At 31.8% G+C, this 23,599-nt stretch overlaps 1 protein-coding gene and 2 pseudogenes across 3 annotated transcripts in view; 2 read left to right on the top strand and 1 right to left on the bottom strand.

Moving 5' to 3' along the window:
* Positions 1–23,599, bottom strand: part of LOC125828795 (chloride channel protein CLC-c-like) — a 1,181,495-nt gene that overhangs the window by 758,238 nt on the left and 399,658 nt on the right. The gene's annotated exons all lie outside the window — the stretch shown is intronic.
* Positions 14,762–15,356, top strand: LOC125828821 (uncharacterized; annotated as a pseudogene).
* LOC125828834 (protein FLOWERING LOCUS D-like) lies at positions 15,832–18,876 on the top strand (annotated as a pseudogene).

The following is a 23,599-nucleotide window of genomic DNA, read 5'->3' as shown; positions in this document are numbered from 1 at the left end:
AATATTTCATCAAAGTCAATACCCTTTCTTTGACCAAATCCCTCAACAACCAATCTAGTTTTGTATCTGGGCTTCAAGTTGTGTTCTTCAACTTCAAGTTTGAACACCCACTTGTTCTTCAAAGCTCTCATGCCCTTAGGCAATTTAACCAACTCATAAGTGTGGTTCTCATACAAAGACTTCATCTCTTCTTGCTTGGCTTCAATCAATTGATCCTTGTGCTCATCTTTCATGGCCTCCTCAGAACTTTCAGGTTCTCTCGCATCAGTGAGTAACACATACTCATGGATGAATAACGAGAAGAAGGAACCCGCTGTCTTGAGGACCTCATAAGAAGAATATTTGATTCGTCCACAACTTCATGAGCAGGAGGATCATCAATAACAATATCATTGTTATATCAACATCAACATGTTGATTTGATACATGATTCTGTGTGTCACCATGGTTATCAAGACCAACAACATCATGCACACTTGTGTGAGGAACTTCATCTAGATGAACTATGTCATCAAAATTTGAAGATTCTAGCTTCTCCGCTTTTTCAATATCTTCAATTGTTTGATTCTCCATGGAAATGATAGCACGACTTCTCATGAGTTTCTTCTCAATTTCATCATATAGCCTGTAGCCAAAATCAACAAGGCCATATCCAATGGAGATGCACTGCCTTGTCATGACATCTAACTTTGACCTCTCATCTTTCGGCACATGTACAAAAGCTTTGCAACCAAATACTCTCAAATGGTCATAGGAAACATGCTTTCCATACCAAACTCTATTTGGAACATCACTTTGCAAAGCAACGGTAGGAGATAGATTAATAACATGTGAAACGGTCAATAAAGCCTCACCCCAAAATGAGTTCGACAACTTTGATTCAAAAGGCAAACAACTAACTTTTTTCATCAAGTTCTTGTTCATCCTCTCAGCCAAACCATTAAGATGAGGAGTCTTAGGAGGAGTCTTCTGGTATCTAATACCTGGATGCTTGCAGTATTCGTCAAATGGTTCATAATATTCACCACCATTATCGGTACAAATACATTTCAGTTTCTTTCCAATTTCTCTTTCAACTAAAGCCTGAAACTGCTTGAAGACACCTAACACTTGGTCTTTAGTCTTCAAGACATAGACCCAAAGTTTTTTCGAACAGTCATCAATAAAAGTGACAAAGTAGAGTTCACCACCTAATGTCCTTGTCTTCATTGGACCGCATAAATAAGAGTGCATCAAGCAACTTTATCTTTCTCGAAGGAGGGTTAGACTTGAATGAAAACTCTATTTTGTTTACCAGTCAAGCAGTGCTCACACTTTTCTAATTTAGCACTTTGGAAATCTGACAATGATTTCTTCTTGGCTAGAACATTAAGTCTTATATCACTGATGTGGCTAAGCATCTTGTGCGATAATGTTGAAGAGTTATCGCTCTCAACCACATTCACCATATCAATACAAGAAGATGCCTTAGTCCAGTACAGACCACGAAGTTTATTACCACGAGCCACAACCAAGGAACCCTTAATGAGTTTCCATTTTCCATCATCATTGGTACTAACATATCCTTCATCATCCAAAACACCAACAAAAATCAGGTGCAGACGAACATCAAGAGCATGTTTCACATTGTTCAAAACTAGTATAGTTCCAACACTAGTTTCTAAACAAATTGTACCAATACCAACCACCCTAGAAATAGGCTCATTACCCATACTCAAGGTTCCAAAATCACCAGAAGTATAGTAAGATAAAAAATCCTTCCTTGATGTCACATGAGATGCGGCACCAGTTTCCACAACCTAGCTTGACTCATCACAAGCAATATTTATCATACACGCATCAAGGATGGTAACAAGATCTTCAGTGGTGACGGTGGCTAGGCAATTTTTAGTGTCATCTTCTTTAGTTTCCTCTTTTTTTTTTGTTCTCTCTCTTCAACTTCCTGCAGAACTTCTTTGTGTGCCTTTTCATGCCACAATGATAACACTCAATATCCTGAAGTCTGCCTCTGGATTTTCTCCTATTTTGTTCTCTATTCTGAGAACCACGAGTTTTATTTCTTCCCCTAGGGCAAGTCACAAGGATATCCTCGAAGAAGAACCCAGAGATTTTCTTCTCATCTCTTCATTCAAGACACTACTCTTGGAGGAATCCATAGAGATCACACCATCCGGAGCAGAATTTGACATCAAGTTCTAAATGTTTCCCAAGAGTCTGGTAGGGAACCAAGTAGAAGCAATCCTTGAATTTCTTCATCAAATTTGATGCCCATATATAGCAGATAATTGGTTCATGATCCCCTGGAAATTATTCAAATGGTTTGTCATCGGAGAACCATCATGATACTTTAAACTCAGCATCTTTTTTATTAATAACATTTTGTTGTTGCCAGTCTTCCGAGCATACAAACTTTCAAGATGCTCCCATAGGGTTCGAGCATGTGTCTCCCCATAAATATGGTTCAACACGTTATCGTCAACCCATTGCCTAATGAATCCACAAACCTGTATGTGCAACAGATTCCACTCTTCATCTGTTTTGTTATCAGGCTTTACAATGGTAAACACTGGTTTGTAAAAGTTTTTGACATAAAACAGATCTTCTATTTTCTCCTTCCTAATGACATAATTAATACCATTCAAAGTAATCATTCTACTTGTGTTGTCTTCCATCGTTTTCCTCAAAAAGAAATATGGTTATTGCAAACCAAAGTAAATATTTTCTAATGTGGAAGTTTAGATTGTGTTGCAACCACAGAGCATACTCAGATAAAACCTTTGCTATGATACCAGTTTGTTGGAAAAATACGAACTAACACAAAAATATATATGGTCGAATGATAAGAAATAAAATGGGAAAATAATGACACCAAGAAATTTACGTGGAAATCCTTTTAAATAAGGGAAAAACCACGGGCCAAAATTAGCAACTGATATCACTATAGTAAGGAATTTTACATTGTGTAGTCACGAATACAATACTCAAAGTGTCTACTACACACTCAAAAGGAATAACACTCTTTTGATTTCCACCTTACTAAAATATCACTCACAGTCTATTTTCTTATATAGTCTATGGAATACCTCACTTTGCTCTCAAAATATACTTTTTCTCTCTATCTTGGTGTGTTCTATAAATGAGCAAATGAGCTCTTTTTTATAGAAGAAATTTACAGCTAATGTTGTCACCAATGACATCACGAAAATACTAAAGTTTCAAACTTTGCAACTATGTAGTTATCTTGGTAAGATTTAGTTGGTATGTAGTTGTACCAAAGTGAGACTTTAATAAAATGGGGTTGGAACCCCACAATCTAGCCATATCATTTACGCGTCTAACACATTCCACAGTCTGAGGCTCCATGAATGTGTTCTCCACCAATCCAAGATTCTCAGACCATAGAGACATTAGATAACCATACACCTAGAATATGTTTCCATTCACTTTGCGGTTATAGTCCTAAAATTTCACTTGTATGTATTGCTAGTGTAATGAAAAGAACATGTATATGATATGAAGGGTCACTTTCTGTAAAAAAAAAATATGATAGGTGAAAAACTTAATACTATTACACGTAGCACATAGTTTGTACATAATGTATTTAACTCGATTCTTGTGGGATTATATTGGGTATGTTGTTGTATTAACTCGATTGTCACTACTAAAAAAATAGTGAATGTCGACCTACAAATACCGACCTCCGAAGGTAGGTATTCCCTGAAATACCGACCTAAAACCGACATCCCAGGTTAGGTGGGAAATAGCTTGGTCGCTGTTCAATACCGACCTCTGGAGGTCGGTATTTACTGACCTCTCGAGGTCGATTTTTATTTTATGTCGGAATATTCATTTTTTTAAATTCCGACCTCTGGAGGTCGGTATTTTTATTTTTGCATTTTGAGATTCTGACCTCTAGAGGTCGGTATTTTTATTTTTGTAATGTTGAAATTCTGACCTCCCGAGGTCGGTATTTTTATTTTTGTAATGTTGAAATTCTGACCTCCGGAGGTCGGTAATTTTATTTTAGTAATGTTGAAATTCTGACCTCCGGAGGTCGGTATTTTTATTTTTGTAATGTTGAAATTCTGACCTCCGGAGGTCGGTATTTTTATTTTTGTATTTTTTGAAATTCTGACCTCCGGAGGTCGGTATTTTTATTTTTGTTATGTTGAAATTCTGACCTCCGGAGGTCGGTATTTTTATTTTTGTAATGTTGAAATTCTGACCTCCGGAGGTCGATATTTTTACCTTTGTATTTTGAAATTCTGACCTCCGGAAGTCGGTATTTTTATTTTTGTAATGTTGAAATTCTGACCTCCGGAGGTCGGTATTTTTATTTTTTATTTTTGAAATTCCAGCCTCCGGAGGTCGATTTTCTGCTGCAAAACAGGCAGCAAATTGCTGCAATTTTTAGTTGCCCACCTGCATATTTATACCAAAACAACCCAAAGCCAAATAAACTTCATCCAACCAAAACAACCCAAAGCCAAATAAAATTCATCCAACCAAAACAACCCAAAGCCAAATAAACTTCATCCAACCAAAACAACACAATATTTTCAACATATACATTAAACTATTTCAAAATAAACTTCATCCAACTTCAAAATAAACTAAAATACGATCAAATTAAACAATTCCAAAAATATAGAAGTCTAAAATATCAAATAGATACAACTACTCCTCATCACCCTCACTCTCCTTATCAGACTTACCATTCTCATCACCCTCACTTTCCTTATCAGACTTATCATTCTCATCACCCTCCTGATCAGATTCATCACTGCTGGTCGGACATGGAGGAAGAATATTTCCTGATTCAAAAAGAAAAGTTAGTTGGGCCTGAAGCGCTACATACCTCTTGTTCTCTACCTCCTTTGCTGCTGCAATCTCCTCCTCTCTGTTCCTCTCTTTTTCTTCTCTCTTCTCTCTTCTTGGCTCTTTCGGCAAGCTCAACCAGGATTGTTTCTATTATACATCCAACAACGATCAGGATCCATCTACACAAACAATAATGATAATTTTAATTCCAACAGCTAAATAACATTTGAACTTATTTAAACAACTTAACAACTTTCTAAGTCTAACTAGTTTTGACATATTTATTTTAACTTATTGAAACAACTTAACAACTTTTTTTAACTTTAACTAGTTTAGTTTTGACTTAATTCCAACAACTAAATCCACCAACTAAACGACATTATTTATTTTAACTTATTTAAAAAACTTAACAACTTTTTAACTTTAACTAGTTTAGTTTTCACTTAATTCCAACAACTAAATCCACCAACTAAACGACATTATTTATTTTAACTTATTCAAACAACTTAACAACTTTAACTAGTTTAGTTTTGACTTAATTCCAACAACTAAATCCACCAACTAAGCGACATTATTTATTTTAACTTATTTAAACAACTTAACAACTTTAACTAGTTTAGTTTTGACTTAATTCCAATAACTAAATCCACCAACTAAACCACAATATTTATTTTAACTTATTTAAACAACTTAACAGCTTTTTAACTTTAACTAGTTTAGTTTTGACTTAATTCCAACAACTAAATCCACCAACTAAACAACGTTATTTATCTTAACTTATTTAAACAACTTTCACTAGTTTAGTTTTGACTTAATTCCAATAACTAAATCCACCAACTAAACCACATTATTTATTTTAACTTATTTAAACAACTTAACAATTTTTTAACTTTAACTACATTAGTTTTGACTTAATTCCAACAGCTAAATTCACTAACTAAACCACATTATTTATGTTAACTTATTTAAAGCTAAGTGTCAACACTAGATGGACACAAATCGATCTTTCAAGAAAATCAATTTTGTCATCAATAGGATCAACTAGTGTTGGTACTAATGCTTAACAAACACATTATTCCTAAATTAAAGCAAAGTGTAAACACTAGATGGACACAAACCGATCTTGCAAAAAAATCAATTTTGTCATCAATAGGATCAACTAGTGTTAGTACTTATGCTTAACAAACACATTATTCCTAAATTAAAACTAAGCGTCAACACTAGATGGACACAAATCGATCTTTCAAGAAAATCAATTTTGTCATCAATAGGATCAACTAGTGTTGGTACTAATGCTTAACAAACACATTATTCCTAAATTAAAGCAAAGTGTAAACACTAGATGGACACAAACCGATCTTGCAAAAAAATCAATTTTGTCATCAATAGGATCAACTAGTGTTAGTACTTATGCTTAACAAACACATTATTCCTAAATTAAAACTAAGTGTCAACACTAGATGGACACAAATCGATCTTGCAAGAAAATCAATTTTGTCATCAATAGGATCAACTAGTGTGGGTACTTATGCTTAACAAACACATTATTCCTAAATTAAAGGTAAGTGTCAACACTAGATGGACACAAATCGATCTTGCAAGAAAATCAATTTTGTCATCAATAGGATCAACTAGTGTTGGTACTTATGCTTAACAAACACATTATTCCTAAATTAAAGCTAAGTGTCAACACTAGATGGACACAAATCGATCTTTCAAGAAAATCAATTTTGTCATCAAAAGGATCAACTAGTGTTGGTACTTATGCTTAACAAACATATTATTCTTAAATTAAAGTTTAATATCAACACTAGATGGACACAAATCGATCTTTTAAAAAAATCAATTTTGTCATCAATAGGATCAACTAGTGTTGGTACTTATGCTAAACAAACACATTATTCCCAAATTAAAGCTTAGTATCAACACTAGATGGACACAAATCAATCTTGCAAAAAAATCATTTTTGTCATCAATAGGATCAACTAGGTTTCTCCTATTTTCAATGCTTCCTCTCTTTGTTCCACTAGTTATTGTGATGTATATGTTACCATGATTGTTCCGGGGTTGAGAAACCAAGAATTCCAACAAGAGTGTTGAAATTTTAATGTGTATAAGCACTTACTTTTTAACCTATCTTAATATACCAAAACGCAAATCATAATGTAATAATATATTATAAGAAAAGTGAGCCAAATTACGAATCATTCACTAAAAGACCACATTCTCCAAACATCAAATTCTTACGCCTTATATCACTTTATATCCATCCTAATTAATCATTACGATAAGTTTTTACCAAATTGGACGAGAAGCTAGCAATTTTAATCAAATTCAAGTACTGATTATGGGCAATGGGATCTGGAAACAAAATTGAGCTTGTAACCCTAAACCTTCAAACACTACGTGGAACAATTCAAAACCAATGAGTTTAAACAGGAAGCCAACATATTAACACAATCGCAAATGGGGAAATCCTAGTAAGAAAATACTATATCCATCATGGAGAAAAATCACATAATAAAATCAGACAAGTAAAGAGTTTGAATCTGTATAATCATATTAACAAACATGCAAATCAAAAAGGGAAGAAATTAAGGCATGAGCATTCACAAAGAAGAAGGAAGAATGACACCATAATTTTGTTGTCTATTGTCGTTGACCGGAGCTGCTGACCAGAGATGTTAGTTGTTGCTGGCGTTGTCGATTTCTTCACCGGAGAGTAGAGCGGATGCAGCTGCTGGAGTAGCAGCGTTGGAGAAGATAGAGGTGACGCCTGGTTGCTGCTGCTGCTTCGCGGTGGCTTCGTGGGTTGCTGGTGGACAGCAGCTGGAGCTGCTACCAGGTGGTCTTCGCGGCGTCTTTGCCGGTGGAACTACATCGGAGATAGAGTGGCTGCTGTGAGAGGCGAGAGAGGGGAAGGGGAAGAGCGACAGAAGAGAAGAGGGAAGGAGAAGAGGAGAGAAGGGAGAGGAAGAGAGGGACGTCGCAGCCCTAGTGGCCTCGCTGGAGCGGCTTCGCGGGAAGGGAGGAGAATCGAAAGAGCGGCTGCTCTTTTCTTTGGAGAAGAAGAAGAATTAATTGTCTTAGGGTTTTGGGGTCTTTGGTTTAGAATATCATTCTTTTTAAAAAAAAGTGTTAATACCGACCACGGGATGTCGGTATCTTTTAAAATAATTATCTATATTTAAAAATATTAAAATAAGTACCAACATTATGAAGTTATTTTTATTTAAATAAAATAATAATTTAAATATACCGACCTCTTAAGGTCGGTATTTAATAATTTATTTTAATATAAATTATTATATATATATATATAATTTAATTTAACTACACATCAACAAAAGTTTAATTTCATAAATTTAAATTATATACCTCCTAATTATATAAATTTAATTTTATCGATCAACGGAAGTTTATCAATATCAAATTTAATATATAAATCTCCTTGAATTTATCATCGGTATTTCTTTAATTGATAATGTATTTCATATCTGAACCACTAATATATAAGACTTGATTTGTTAAACTACTCGAGGAGTATATAATCAACGTATTTCATACTCCGATGAGTTATCTTTTACTCGAAAGTCGGTATTATAATTTTTTTTGTTTTTTTATTTTACACATGATCGTCCTCCGGAAGACGATTTAAATAAAATTAAATCAAAATAATTAAAGCGACATACGGAGGTCAGTATTTTTATTTCATCTAATAATTAAAGCGACATCCGGAAGTCGGTTTATTGAAATTTTCATTTTACACCTATAATTAATTGTTTAAAAAATTGTATACTTTTTATAAATACAAAGTTAGATCAATAATCCATATTTAGAGTATGAAATTACGTTGATATGAAAACCGACAACAATTAGTCGGTTTTTATGCAAAATAAAGGGAAAATCAAATTCCGACCTCAGGAGGTCGGAATTTTTTCCAGAAAAATGAACTACAATAAAAATCGACCTCTTGATGTCGGTATTATTTTCTCAATTAAATATAAAAATACCGACCTCATGAGGTCGGTATTTTATATATATATATATATATATATATATTATATATAGTAGTTGGTTTTTATGCAAAATAAAGGGAAAATCAAATTCCGACCTCGGGAGGTCGGAATTTTTCCCAGAAAAATGAACTACAATAAAAACCGACCTCTTGATGTCGGTATTATTTTCTGAATTAAATATAAAAAATACCGACCTCATGAGGTCGGTATTTTATATTATATATATATAATTTAATTTAACTACACATCAATAGAAGTTTAATTTAATAAATTTAATTTTATCGATCAAGTTAATTTTATATTTTAAAATTATATACCTCCTAATTTTATAAATTTAATTTTATCGATCAACAAATTAAAGTTTATCAATATCAAATTTAATATATAAATCTCCTTGAATTAATCATCGGTATTTTTTTTAATTGATAATGTATTTCATATCTGAACCACTAATATATAAGACTTGATTTGTTAAACTACTCAAGGAGTATATAATTAATCAACGTATTTCATACTCCGATGAATTATCATTTACATGTCATCATAATTATATAAATATAAAATTTATAATTAATTGTTATCATGACATTTCTACGAGTATTATCTCGCATTTCATACTCGAATGAATTATATGTTAGCTCTTCACCTCTACATCATGACATGAGATATTAAGTTCATCATTAGACGACGGACTGATAAAATTTGTACATTACTCTAGAAATATAAGTATAATTATCTCCTAATTCATATCAACGTAGTTTCATACTCTGAATATGGATTATAGATATTTTTTTATTTATTCAACGAATTCTAACTTTTTATTTATAAAAGTATACAAAATTGTTACACTTTTTGAACAATTAATTGTAGGTGTAAAATGAAATTTTAGTATTATCCACAATAGCAAAATTATGATTATTAATAGGAATATTTTAAACAAACCGACCTCCAGATTTCGCTTTTATTAAAACTAATTAGATTTAATAAAAAATACTGACATCATGAGGTCGGTATTTAATAATTTATTTTAATATAAACTCATCTCTGGTAGATTTTATTAATTAAAATTATATATATATATATATATATATATATATATATATATATATATATATAATTTAATTTAACTACACATCAACAAAAGTTTAATTTCATAAATTTAAATTATATACCTCCTAATTATATAAATTTAATTTTATCGATCAACGGAAGTTTATCAATATCAAATTTAATATATAAATCTCCTTGAATTTATCATCGGTATTTCTTTAATTGATAATGTATTTCATATCTGAACCACTAATATATAAGACTTGATTTGTTAAACTACTCGAGGAGTATATAATCAACGTATTTCATACTCCGATGAGTTATCTTTTACTCGAAAGTCGGTATTATAATTTTTTTTGTTTTTTTATTTTACACATGATCGTCCTCCGGAAGACGATTTAAATAAAATTAAATCAAAATAATTAAAGCGACATACGGAGGTCAGTATTTTTATTTCATCTAATAATTAAAGCGACATCCGGAAGTCGGTTTATTGAAATTTTCATTTTACACCTATAATTAATTGTTTAAAAAATTGTATACTTTTTATAAATACAAAGTTAGATCAATAATCCATATTTAGAGTATGAAATTACGTTGATATGAAAACCGACAACAATTAGTCGGTTTTTATGCAAAATAAAGGGAAAATCAAATTCCGACCTCAGGAGGTCGGAATTTTTTCCAGAAAAATGAACTACAATAAAAATCGACCTCTTGATGTCGGTATTATTTTCTCAATTAAATATAAAAATACCGACCTCATGAGGTCGGTATTTTATATATATATATATATATATATATTATATATAGTAGTTGGTTTTTATGCAAAATAAAGGGAAAATCAAATTCCGACCTCGGGAGGTCGGAATTTTTCCCAGAAAAATGAACTACAATAAAAACCGACCTCTTAATGTCGGTATTATTTTCTGAATTAAATATAAAAAATACCGACCTCATGAGGTCGGTATTTTATATTATATATATATAATTTAATTTAACTACACATCAATAGAAGTTTAATTTAATAAATTTAATTTTATCGATCAAGTTAATTTTATATTTTAAAATTATATACCTCCTAATTTTATAAATTTAATTTTATCGATCAACAAATTAAAGTTTATCAATATCAAATTTAATATATAAATCTCCTTGAATTAATCATCGGTATTTTTTTTAATTGATAATGTATTTCATATCTGAACCACTAATATATAAGATTTGATTTGTTAAACTACTCAAGGAGTATATAATTAATCAACGTATTTCATACTCCGATGAATTATCATTTACATGTCATCATAATTATATAAATATAAAATTTATAATTAATTGTTATCGTGACATTTCTACGAGTATTATCTCGCATTTCATACTCGAATGAATTATATGTTAGCTCTTCACCTTTACATCATGACATGAGATATTAAGTTCATCATTAGACGACGGACTGATAAAATTTGTACATTACTCTAGAAATATAAGTATAATTATCTCCTAATTCATATCAACGTAGTTTCATACTCTGAATATGGATTATAGATATTTATTTATTTATTCAACGAATTCTAACTTTTTATTTATAAAAGTATACAAAATTGTTACACTTTTTGAACAATTAATTGTAGGTGTAAAATGAAATTTTAGTATTATCCACAATAGCAAAATTATGATTATTAATAGGAATATTTTAAACAAACCGACCTCCAGATTTCGCTTTTATTAAAACTAATTAGATTTAATAAAAAATACTGACATCATGAGGTCGGTATTTAATAATTTATTTTAATATAAACTCATCTCTGGTAGATTTTATTAATTAAAATTATATATATATATATATATATATATATATATATATATATATATATAAAATTTAATTTAACTACACATCAACAAAAGTTTAATTTCATAAATTTAAATTATATACCTCCTAATTATATAAATTTAATTTTATCAATCAACGGAAGTTTATCAATATCAAATTTAATATATAAATCTCCTTGAATTTATCATCGGTATTTCTTTAATTGATAATGTATTTCATATCTGAACCACTAATATATAAGACTTGATTTGTTAAACTACTCGAGGAGTATATAATCAACGTATTTCATACTCCGATGAGTTATCTTTTACTTGGAAGTCAGTATTATAATTTTCTTTATTTTTTATTTTACACAAAATCGTCCTCCGGAAGATGATTTAAATAAAATTAAATCAAAATAATTAAAGCAACATTCAGAGGTCGGTATTTTTATTTCATCTAATAATTAAAGCGACATCCAGAGGTCGGTTTGTTTAAATTTTCATTTTACACCTATAATTAATTGTTTGAAAAATTGTATACTTTTATAAATACAAAGTTAGATCAATAATCCATATTTAGAGTATGAAATTACGTTGTTATGAAAACCGACAACAAGTAGTCGGATTTTATGCAAAAATAAAGGGAAAATCAAATTCCGACCTCAGGAGGTCAGAATTTTTCCCAAAAAAATGAACTACAATAAAAACCGACCTCTTGATGTCGGTATTATTTTCTCAATTAAATATAAAAAATATCGACCTCATGAGGTCGGTATTTTATATTATATATATATATATATATAGTAGTCGGTTTTTATGCAAAATAAAGGGAAAATCAAATTTCGACCTCAGGAGGTCGGAATTTTTCCCAGAAAAATGAACTACAATAAAAACCGATCTCTTGATGTCGGTATTATTTTCTCAATTAAATATAAAAATTCCGACCTCATGAGGTCGGTATTTTATATTATATATATATATATAGTAGTCGGTTTTTATGCAAAATAAAGGGAAAATCAAATTCCGACCTCAGGAGGTCGGAATTTTTCCCAGAAAAATGAACTACAATAAAAACCAACCTCTTGATGTCGGTATTATTTTCTCAATTAAATATAAAAAATACCGACCTCATGAGGTCGGTATTTTATATATATATATAAAATTTAATTTAACTACACATCAATAGAAGTTTAATTTAATAAATTTAATTTTATCGATCAAGTTAATTTTATATTTTAAAATTATATACCTCCTAATTTTATAAATTTAATTTTATCGATCAACAAATTAAAGTGTATCAATATCAAATTTAATATATAAATCTCCTTGAATTAATCATTGGTATTTTTTTAATTGATAATATATTTCATATCTGAACCACTAATATATAAGACTTGATTTGTTAAACTACTCAAGGAGTATATAATTAATCAATGTATTTCTTACTCTGATGAATTATCATTTACATGTCATCATAATTATATAAATATAAAATTTATAATTAATTGTTATCATGACATTTCTACGAGTATTATCTTGCATTTCATACTCGAATGAATTATATGTTAGCTCTTCACCTCTACATCATGACATGAGATATTAAGTTCATCATTAAACGACGGACTGATAAAATTTGTACATTACTCTAGAAATATAAGTATAATTATCTCCTAATTCATATCAACGTAGTTGCATACTCTGAATATGGATTATAGATATTTTTTTATTTATTCCACGAATTCTAACTTTTTATTTATAAAAGTATACAAAATTGTTACACTTTTTGAACAATTAATTGTAGGTGTAATTTTAGTATTATCCACAATAGCAAAATTATGATTATTAATAGGAATATTTTAAACAAACCAACCTCCGGATGTCGCTTTTGTTAAAAGTAATTAGATTTAACAAAAAATACCGACATCATGAGGTTGGTATCACATTAAATTTTATTAATTTATTACATATTATTTAATTTTACCGACTTCCGGAAGTTGGTATTATAATTTTTTTGTTTTTTATTTTACACAAAATCGTCCTCCAGATGATTTAAATAAAATTAAATCAAAATAATTAAAGCAACATCCAGAGGTCGATATTTTTATTTCATCTAATTACTTTTAATTAAAGCGACATCCGGAGGTCGGTCTGTTTAAATTTTCATTTTTACACCTATAATTAATTGTTTAAAAAATTGTATACTTTTATAAATAGAAAGTTAGATCAATAATCCATATTTAGTATGAAATTACGTTGATATGAAAACCGGCAACAAGTAGTCGGTTTTTATGCAAAATAAAGGGAAAACCAAATTCCGACCTCAAGAGGTCGGAATTTTTCCCAGAAAAAATGAACTACAATAAAACCGACCTCTTGATGTCGGTATTATTTTCTGAATTAAATATAAAAAATACCGACCTCATGAGGTCGGTATTTGATATTAATTTATTTTTACATACTATTTAATTTTACCGACATACGGAAGTCGGTATTATAATTTTTTTTGTTTTTTATTTTACACAAAACCTAAAATATTTCTCAATTTTGTTTTTTTATATTTAATTGAGAAAAATAAAATATTTTTATTTATTTATTTGTTTAATACCGACATCAAGAGGTTGGTTTTTATTGTAATACATTTTTTCCGAGAAAAATTCTGACTTTTAGAGGTCGGAATTTGGTTTTACCACCTTATTTTGCATAAAAACCGACTTCTTGTAAATACCGACCTCTGAAGGTCGGAAATTTTTAGGTCGGTATTCACTGTGTTTTTAGTAGTGTGTTTGGAAGCATGGAGATGATGGATGTCATATGCATATGTGTCAGTATTTTCATGAGAAGACTGTGTTTTCAAACTAATACTTGTCTGCATGAACTGTTTACTGACACTGCTAGAGCTGTTTTCAACAGGAGTAACGTTAAAGTTATTCGATCAAATACCTGCAAGTTTTATGTAGAAGAGATTTTCAGTTTAAGAACTTTTGAATAGTTTATTGAGAACTCCGTATAATTTGTTCTCTCGCACTACCAGTGCTGAAGAATATTTGGCAATTAAGAAAATGCATGTGTTTTCCACAGTTGATGGCTTTGTAGAGATAATTAACCAAGTGGTTGATGGACATGATAAAGTTCATTGCAAACGAGTCCGCAACAGGGATTTTATGTTCAACAACATACCTACACTGCAGTGCCCAACCTTATCAATCTCACTAGCAAAATTGAGGAAAATCTCGTCAAGTGATTTTGCACACTGCAGATTCAAAGGATTCTATCATCATGGTCAGGTCAATAAAAGAGAGTGGATTCTCAATTATTAACGAAATGATTAAAGATCTCAGACATTCTCTAGCTGTCGTGTCCGAGAAGCAGTTGAGAAATGATTTATAAGAAGACCAAGTTCAAGTTTTCGTATAGGGAGAACTATCTCGTGGAATCCTACTACTTGGGGTCGAAAAACAGGTCCAGAACAAGATGGTGAGGGGAATGCTGATTATATTTGAAATGTTTTCAGGTCAGCAAAAGAAAAAGACTTGGCCTCAGATGGATTCCATAGATTCTAAACCATCCAAGAATGATGAGCCATCTGTGACCTGTTCTAATGATGACACAGCGTTAGCAACAGATACCAGCTCTTGCACTAGAGGTAAACAATGATGAAACATTGCTGTTCTCAAGCCAAACTGATAACGTGCTACAAGACTTCTGTATGCAGGTAAATGAAACTAGTTAATCTAGCTTCTGCGTTGAAACACATGCAAACACTAACAGTTGGAATTAAACACTGTATCTGCGCGATTTCAGTTAGCATTAACAAAAATCTCACTGTATTTTATAAAAACACGGGCGCTAATAGCACTAAATTGACATGGATGTATTCATCGAGTACATGTAACATCTACACGAATTTTGACCTTAAAACTATTGAACTGATCGTAGGAACTTGACAAGCTATTGTTCTGTTATAGTTTAATGCTTTCAGATAGACTAAAGAGCCCAGAAACACAAATGTTTGCTCAACTAATCATTCTGAGTACAACTTCAAGTTCACTTACACAATGAGGATAAGGATCCCTTTGAGGATATCGGCAAAGATAGACAATATGCAGTTGATGCTTGTATTGTGCGCATTATGAAGAGGCAGAAAGTTCTCCCTCATCATGAGCAGTTGAGCAGAATGTTCAAGACTGATATGGAAGAATTCAAACAGTGGACTGAAGTTTTTATCATCCAAGAAATGCTTGGAAATAGGCCAAGAAAATCTGAACCTGCACAAGTACTTTGCCAAACGTAACTGCTCGAGTACATCTGAGACAAAAAGATCTCAAATAAGTTAGTAGTGTAGATCATGAGGTGTTGCAACACATTCTATTCAATAGAGAACAGATCAACAACAACATACCCAATGTAATCCCACAAGTGGAGTTTAGAGAGGGTAGAGTGTACGCAAACCTTACCCCCACCTCATAAAGATAGAGAGGTAGTTTCCGATAGACCCGCGGCTTAAAAAAACCATAAATAACAATGTGTTGCGAGAGAATCAACATTTTCAAATTGCTCTTTATCATTATTAATCTGCTAGCAATAGTAAAATCTTTCTCATGGATTGAGCAGAGTACATAGTTCTTTCCTCATTAGCAAAAGAAAGAACTGCTCGAATACATTTTTGTGGATCAATATTCACTATCAGTGCACTAATTCCATTTTCCCCTCACTTGGACAACGGAGAAAGAACTTCACCAATAATTTTGATAACCTATTAAATTGAGTCCTTTGTTTAACTGGTTTCAACCCACCGATCGAGTTGTGAAATATGTACAATCTTTGGAGACAATGAGCAAAAGAGTTGTCACCTATAACCAGATTCCAATCACCTGCAAGACACAGCACCAAGGTTGATAATCAGATCTATGTTAACTGTAATCGCACGGTTATAAATATAGGTGGTTTTTAAGACGAGCTATTAGAACACAATCATACAAAAGATATTATACTGCTCATTGACTATGCTATGACAAAGAGGATATAATAGTAGAGGCTTATAAAGATGCTTAAAAGCTGTAAGATTTAATTGAGGAAAGAGAAAAATGGCATGAAGATAATTACCATAGAAGATCCAAGAAATACAAAGTTTCTGCTCCCACAATATCGTCTTTTACCAACCACATCATGATTTGCGCCGGAAGACGAAGCGCATGTACCCGTGCTATCTTCAAAAGTATTTGAAGAATGGATAGAGCTACCATCAGCCAATATTATTCCTCAACATTAGGATTCAGAGGGGTAGAAGTAGAGCCAGTGAAACCAACCCCAAACTTATCACCAACGCTTGAATTTGGGTCAACAAAATTCCTCTCCAATTCCCAATTCATTTGCCTAACTCAAACCCGAAAATTTTACTCCCAATTTTAATTCACTTCGGAATATCTAATCCTAAGCCTACTTCCGGTTCAATCCAAAAACAATTCCATCCCATCTCTATCCCCATGAATAGAAGACGAGGTAGATCAAGCAGTAAATAGTGTTTAAATCAGGTATCCAATGGTTTTCTCAATAATACCAATGAAGAACAGTCTCCATTGATTTCTTCATCTTCTTCGGGTAAGGTTAGCAAAAGCTGAGTGAAAAGTTCAGATTTTGCTAATAGAAATGTTGATCCTAAAATGGTAGAAGTAAGAATTCGAGAAGGGGAGTTCTTTCGGATGAGATTATTTGTATAAACAAAGAGTCAGCTTCTGAGGCTTTAGTTCTGTTAACGGATAGATTTCTGTCTGACTCGTTAACGGATGAGGAAATTCAAGTTGGGGTTCTTAGTGTAGTTGGCGGGATAGAACAGTGTAACTATATTTTAATTATGAATCACATTATTATGAAATAGCATGAAAATGTGTCAATTTGGGTGAGGACGGATATGTTTGTTGGTGTTATACCTGATCGTTGTGGTGGGTTATTAAATTCTGCCTATAACTATTTGTTATCATACACCTATGTTAATTTTGGGGTGACGTTGCCAATTAAGAACATGATTCCAGCTAAGCCAAGTAAGGGAAGAGTGATTGTTATCGGGGCAGGTCTTGTTGGATTGGTGGCGGCGAGGCAACTGATGTTATTTGGGTTTGAGGTAATTGTTTTGGAGGGACGAAAGTGTGCAGGTGGACGGGTGTATATGAAAAAGATGGAAGGAGGAAATAAGGTGGCAACTGCTGACTTAGGAGGGAGTGTTTTGATTGGTACACTAGGAATTCTACTTGGTTTATTGGCTTGACAGTTGTCGTATACACATCAAAAGGTGAGAGACCAATGTCTACTCTATCATGGTGATGGAAAGCCCGTAGACGAGTATTTGGGTAAAAAAGTGGAGGTTGCTTACAACGAACTTTTGGATAAGGCAAGTAAGGTCAGACAAGAATTATCTCAGGTTGTTTCTCTTAGAGAGGCATTGGAGACTTTGCGAAAGGATTTTGGTGTTGCAATGAATGTTGAGGAGATGAGCTCATTTTAATGGCATCTGGAAACTTTGGATTATGCAAATGAGGTTTGCTTTCACATATTTCCTTATCATTTTGGGACAAAGATGACCCCTATTATATGGGAGGGGATTACTGCTTGCCTGGTGGAAATGGAAGATTAGTGCATGCTCTAGCTGAAAATGTGTCTATTATTTTTGAAAAAACTATGTTTGCCATTCGTTATGGTAGAGATTGTGTGAAGGTGACTACTGGGGAGCAATTATTTGAGGGAGATATGGCATTGTGCACCGTTCTCTCTCGGAGTTTTGAAGAGTGGTTCTATCAGGTATATTCTAGAGTTGACTTAGAAAAAGCTGGACACAATAAAAAGATTGGGTTTTGGATTGTTAAATAAGGTTGCAATGTTATTTCCATATGTGTTTTGGGACTCCAATGTTGATATATTTGGTCATGGTGTTGATGATTCTAGTTGTCGAGCTGATGAAAAGCCTGTAGACGAGCATTTGGATAGAAATGGACTTTTGGATAAGGCAAGCAAGCTCAAGCAAGAAGTTTTCTCAAGACTGGAAGCACAGATCCATATTGTCATTACAAGAATATTCCAACTTGGAGGAAGTGAGTTCCCTTATCACAAACCAGTAGAAGGGTCAATTTCTTACTTGCTAGAGCCCAGAGGCGTAGAGCTAAAGCAGCTCGCAACTACTTGAAAGTAGCTGCTCTTGACTTTACAACACCTTTTAATCACAAACTATAAGAAACGTTAGCCTCAAGTTTAATATATGATACAGCTGCAAACGACCTAAATATGAAGAACAATAAAAGCAGCATGCAATTAAATTGACAAAGAAAAACATATGCCAAAGACAACTAAAATATTTCAAAGTAAACAATGAAAAAAAACCAAAACCAAACACAAAAGAAAATGCAGACACTAATTTGAATGGACAAATAAAGGAGAATCATTTGTCCTTTAATGAAGTTCTACAAAAGCTAGTAATATGTATCACGAACAATTATATTATTGTATTTATTGTTTTAGTTTTTAGTGACAGTAGATTTATGGTAAAGTTACACTATCCAAGTAGCTAAATGTAGTATCAAGGAGTACAAAAGAAGCTATGAACCTGCATTAATTACAAGATTAGCTCTCCTAGGTAAATATTTAAAGGTATGATCATGCACAATAGTGTGGTTATACTTCATCTACATATAATTGTTATAGATCTTTAAACAGCAAATGGCTAGTGTATTTTATTTGAATAATGAGACATCAACATTAGATATCAAGTTTCCTTTATTGCTAAACAAAAAGATGTTGGTGTTAAAATAGCTATATATCATAGTATAATATCTTTTCTAACTCTAATAGGTAAATATAGCCTTAGGAAATGACTATTCAAATGACCTTTCAGTGCAGTATAAGAATGTTGTCCATATTAGTGAAACATTTCATACTTCTCAAATTTCTTAACTCTTTTGCATATGAATGTGGTCTATATTAGTGTATCAATCAATTTACTTTTCAATTTCTTTATCTCTTGAGAGTAACTAAGAAAATTAATGCATTGGTTTTGTAAGGATAAATTATACTTTTAAGGATAAAATGGTCAGTCAACTTTTGGAGACCTTTTTAGACTTTCAATATTTCACTTTCAATGTTCTCATTTTTAGTCTCCGAGCATGCATGTAGCACATGTACCCTGTTGCCAATAAGTAAATATTTTTTAACAAAATCACGTTCATATTATTTTAAAATGCGTTTGATTTACGAAGTATAAAATTAAGAATGATTAATGGTTATCCTATTTAGCTAGCTCAATGAAGGAGACAACACACCATCTCATAGAAATTTGTAAATGCTTGATAGTAATTTTTATGTTTTGATTCTGTAATTACACGATACATGCGCTGAGGGTCTATCAGAAACAACCTCTCTACCTCCGAAGTAGGGGTAAGGTCTCCGTGCACACTAGCGTCCACAAACCCCACTTGTGGTACTACACTAGGTATGTTGTTGTTATTGTAACTATTACACTTTAAAAAAAAAAACAAATTTAAATTGCAAGATTGATCGTTTCAGATCGAACAAATTAAAAGATTGAACAATACTATCACTTTGTCAAGATGAATTGTGTGAATTACTTTTCATAACTTTTATAGCAACAACTTGTGTTGCAATATCTCCTCTCAAATTCATCATTGTCCATTTCAACCCTAGCTATTTGAGAAAACCTACTTACATTTAAAGTTATATACCCTTGAATATATTATTATTGAAATACTTGTCAATTTAATTGAACTAAAGTTTTGAAAATTAAGAATGTGATTTTTTTTAAAGAAAGCGTTCAACACACTTGTTCATTATATAAACTTTACTGATTTTCAAATATTTTTTCTTAAAATTACTTAATGTAATGATGTTAGTTTATGTTTAATCTTTTCAAATCTCTTTTAGGGTCTAGAAAAATATCCTTTATTATGTTATTTTACTTCTAAGTATGTGATTGTAAATTGTAATAGACACAAGTACTTGCACATAACATGAAAAGCTAAATTTACGCTTGCTTGTTAATACATCCACTACTAAAAAATTGTCAAAAAACGACGGCCCAAAGTGACGGACTGGGTCGCTTTTTTGGTCAAAATCGACGGAAAAGTGACGCAGTCACCTCCGTCGCTTTTCAAAAAGCGACGGACTGCGTCGCTTTTCTAAAAGCGACGGATAGTGTCGCTTTTCTAAAAGCGACGGACTGCGTCGGTTTTCAAAAAGCGACGGACTGCATCGCTAAGAACGACGAACTGCGTCGTTTTTTTACTTCTTTTTTTTTTTTAATTTTTTAACAAAAGCGACGGACTCCGTCGCTTTATTTTAATTTAATTTAATTTTTATTTCTAAAAGGTGACGCAGTCCGTCTCTTTTGTGAAAATTTTATTTTTGAAAATCCCAGAAAAGCGACGGACTAAACCACGTTGTCCGTCGCTTTTTCTGCAATATTTTTGACAGTAGCAGCTTGCAGCTTCTGCTGCCCACCTGCAAATGCAATTCAATTCTACACTATTCAGCCCAATCAAACACACACAATTATAAACAATCTAAACAAAACATAAAATAACAAACTTAAAAAAACATTCAAAAGTATCTAAATCACAAATTAAAGACTTACAAAGTCTTTTAAAATTCGTTTCAAAATTTCAAAAAGTTCATAAATGTCCAGAGATCTAAACTAGGGAGTGAGATCTACATAATCATCCTCATCACTCTCGTCGTCGGTGTCATCGGGAGCCGAAGTAGTAGGTCGACGAGCGAGGTTCATCACTTGTTCTTTGATTTGTTGATCGGTCTCACTCATGCTTTCTTGTTCAGCTACTCTTCTCCACTCCAACTCTGCTAGTGACGCTGTAAGTTTAGCTATTTGATCCAACATAGCAGCAATCTGAACACCGTCAAGTGCCTCGGCTTGACGTGACGATCCAATACCTTCTAAGCCTGACTGAAGTCGTCTAACATCGTTGCGAGAGCCTAGACCATAACACCTACCCTTGTGTGTCCCCCCTACCACTTTTTCTTTCCAAATCTGGGTGGACAGTTCAGGTGTCAATTGGACCGAACTATCTATATTCTCAGCAACGTCCTGATGAAAGTCATTCTGCATATTAAATATAAAAATTGACATCAATATATATACATATCATAAATATATACCCTATCATGTTCAACCCTAACCTGTTCAACCCTAATTTGGCCATGTGGTGCAACCATATTAGATACATCCACATGCATCGAATTATAAAACATACCATCCAATCCACCACTTTCTCCATGATCAATCCATACAAAATATCTAGGCTTAAATCCATTACGGTACAAATGAACCATAACTCTATCTGGTTTAAAAAAATTTAAGCACTTACATGCACTACAAGGACACCTAACCAATCCATTATTCTTGAAAATGTCAAGTGTCATTGTATGTTCAATAAAATTCTAACATCGTCAATAAACTCAGGTTTCAAACCAGCACCAGTTTCATAATGCATATTATACATCCACAAACGATGATTCATCTACAAAAATATAGATATTCAATTATATTATAAATAAAATTTAATAATAATTTTACTAATAGTAGTCCTAAAACTAGTTTAGTATTGACTTAACCACATTATTTATTTTAACTTATTTAAACAACTTAACAACTTTAACTAGTTTAGTTTCGACTTAATACAACAACTAAATCCACCAACTAAACCACATTATTTAGTTTAACTTATTTAAACAACTTAACAACTTTTTAACTTGAACTAGTTTAGTTTTGACTTAATTCCAACAACTAAATTCATCAACAAAACCACATTATTTAATTTAACTTATTTAAACAACTTAACAACTTTATAACTTTAACTAGTTTAGATTGACTTAATTCAAACAACTAAATCCACCAATTAACTAAATCACATTATTTATTTTAACTTATTTAAACAACATAACAACTTTAACTAAATCCACCAATTAACTAAATCAATAGGATCAACTAGTATTGGTACTTATGCTTAACAAATATATTATTTCTAAATTTAAAGCTAAGTGTCAACACTAGATGGACACAAATCGTTCTTGCAAGAAAATCAATTTGGTCATCAATAGGAACAACTAGTGTTGGTACTTATGCTTAACAAATATATTATTTCTAAATTTAAAGCTAAGTGTCAACACTAGATGGACACAAATCGATCTTGTAAGAAAATCAATTTTGTCATCAATAGGATCAACTAGTGTTGGTACTTATGCTTAACAAACAATCGATGGACACAAAAAAATTATCACTAGAATTAAAGCTAAGTATCAATACTAGATGGACACAAACACATTATTGAAAATAATTGTACTTGAACTTTAGAAATTTAGAAGCACCAACCTTATCTCCTACTTTGATGAAAGAAGCAATATAGTCTTGTATCAACTTTTTTAGATGTTGAGCTTCCTCAATTACCTAGCACGAAAAGTTTTAAAAGTAGTTAAATATAAACTTCAAATCCAAGAATATTAGTTATATATATATATATATATATATATATATATATATTCAAGTTTTCAATTCAAGTTCATATCTAATTTCTAAACTTAATTAGTTATATATTCAAGCTAATTAGTTCCAAGTTCAAGTTCTAATTTCAAGTTCAAGTCTAAGTTCAACTTCAAATTCTAAGTTCAAATTCAAGTTCAAGTTCTAATTTCAAGTTCAAGTTCAAGTTCAAGTTCAAATTTCAAGTTCAAGTTCAAGTTCTAAATTCAAGTTCAACTTCTAATTTCAAGTTCAAGTTCTAAGTTCAAGTTCAAGTTCTAAGTTCAAGTTCAAGTTCAAGTTCAAGTTCTAATTTCAAGTTCAAGTTCTAATTCTAAGGTCAAGTTCAAGTTCTAAGTTCAAGTTC

Source organism: Solanum verrucosum, unplaced genomic scaffold (assembly GCF_900185275.1).
Source record: "Solanum verrucosum unplaced genomic scaffold, falcon-dt-bn FXZP01000198.1, whole genome shotgun sequence".
In the NCBI taxonomy this organism is placed as follows: Eukaryota; Viridiplantae; Streptophyta; class Magnoliopsida; order Solanales; family Solanaceae; genus Solanum; species Solanum verrucosum.
The sequence above is the reverse complement of the archived record's forward strand: the minus strand, read 5'-3'. Positions and strand labels throughout refer to the sequence as shown.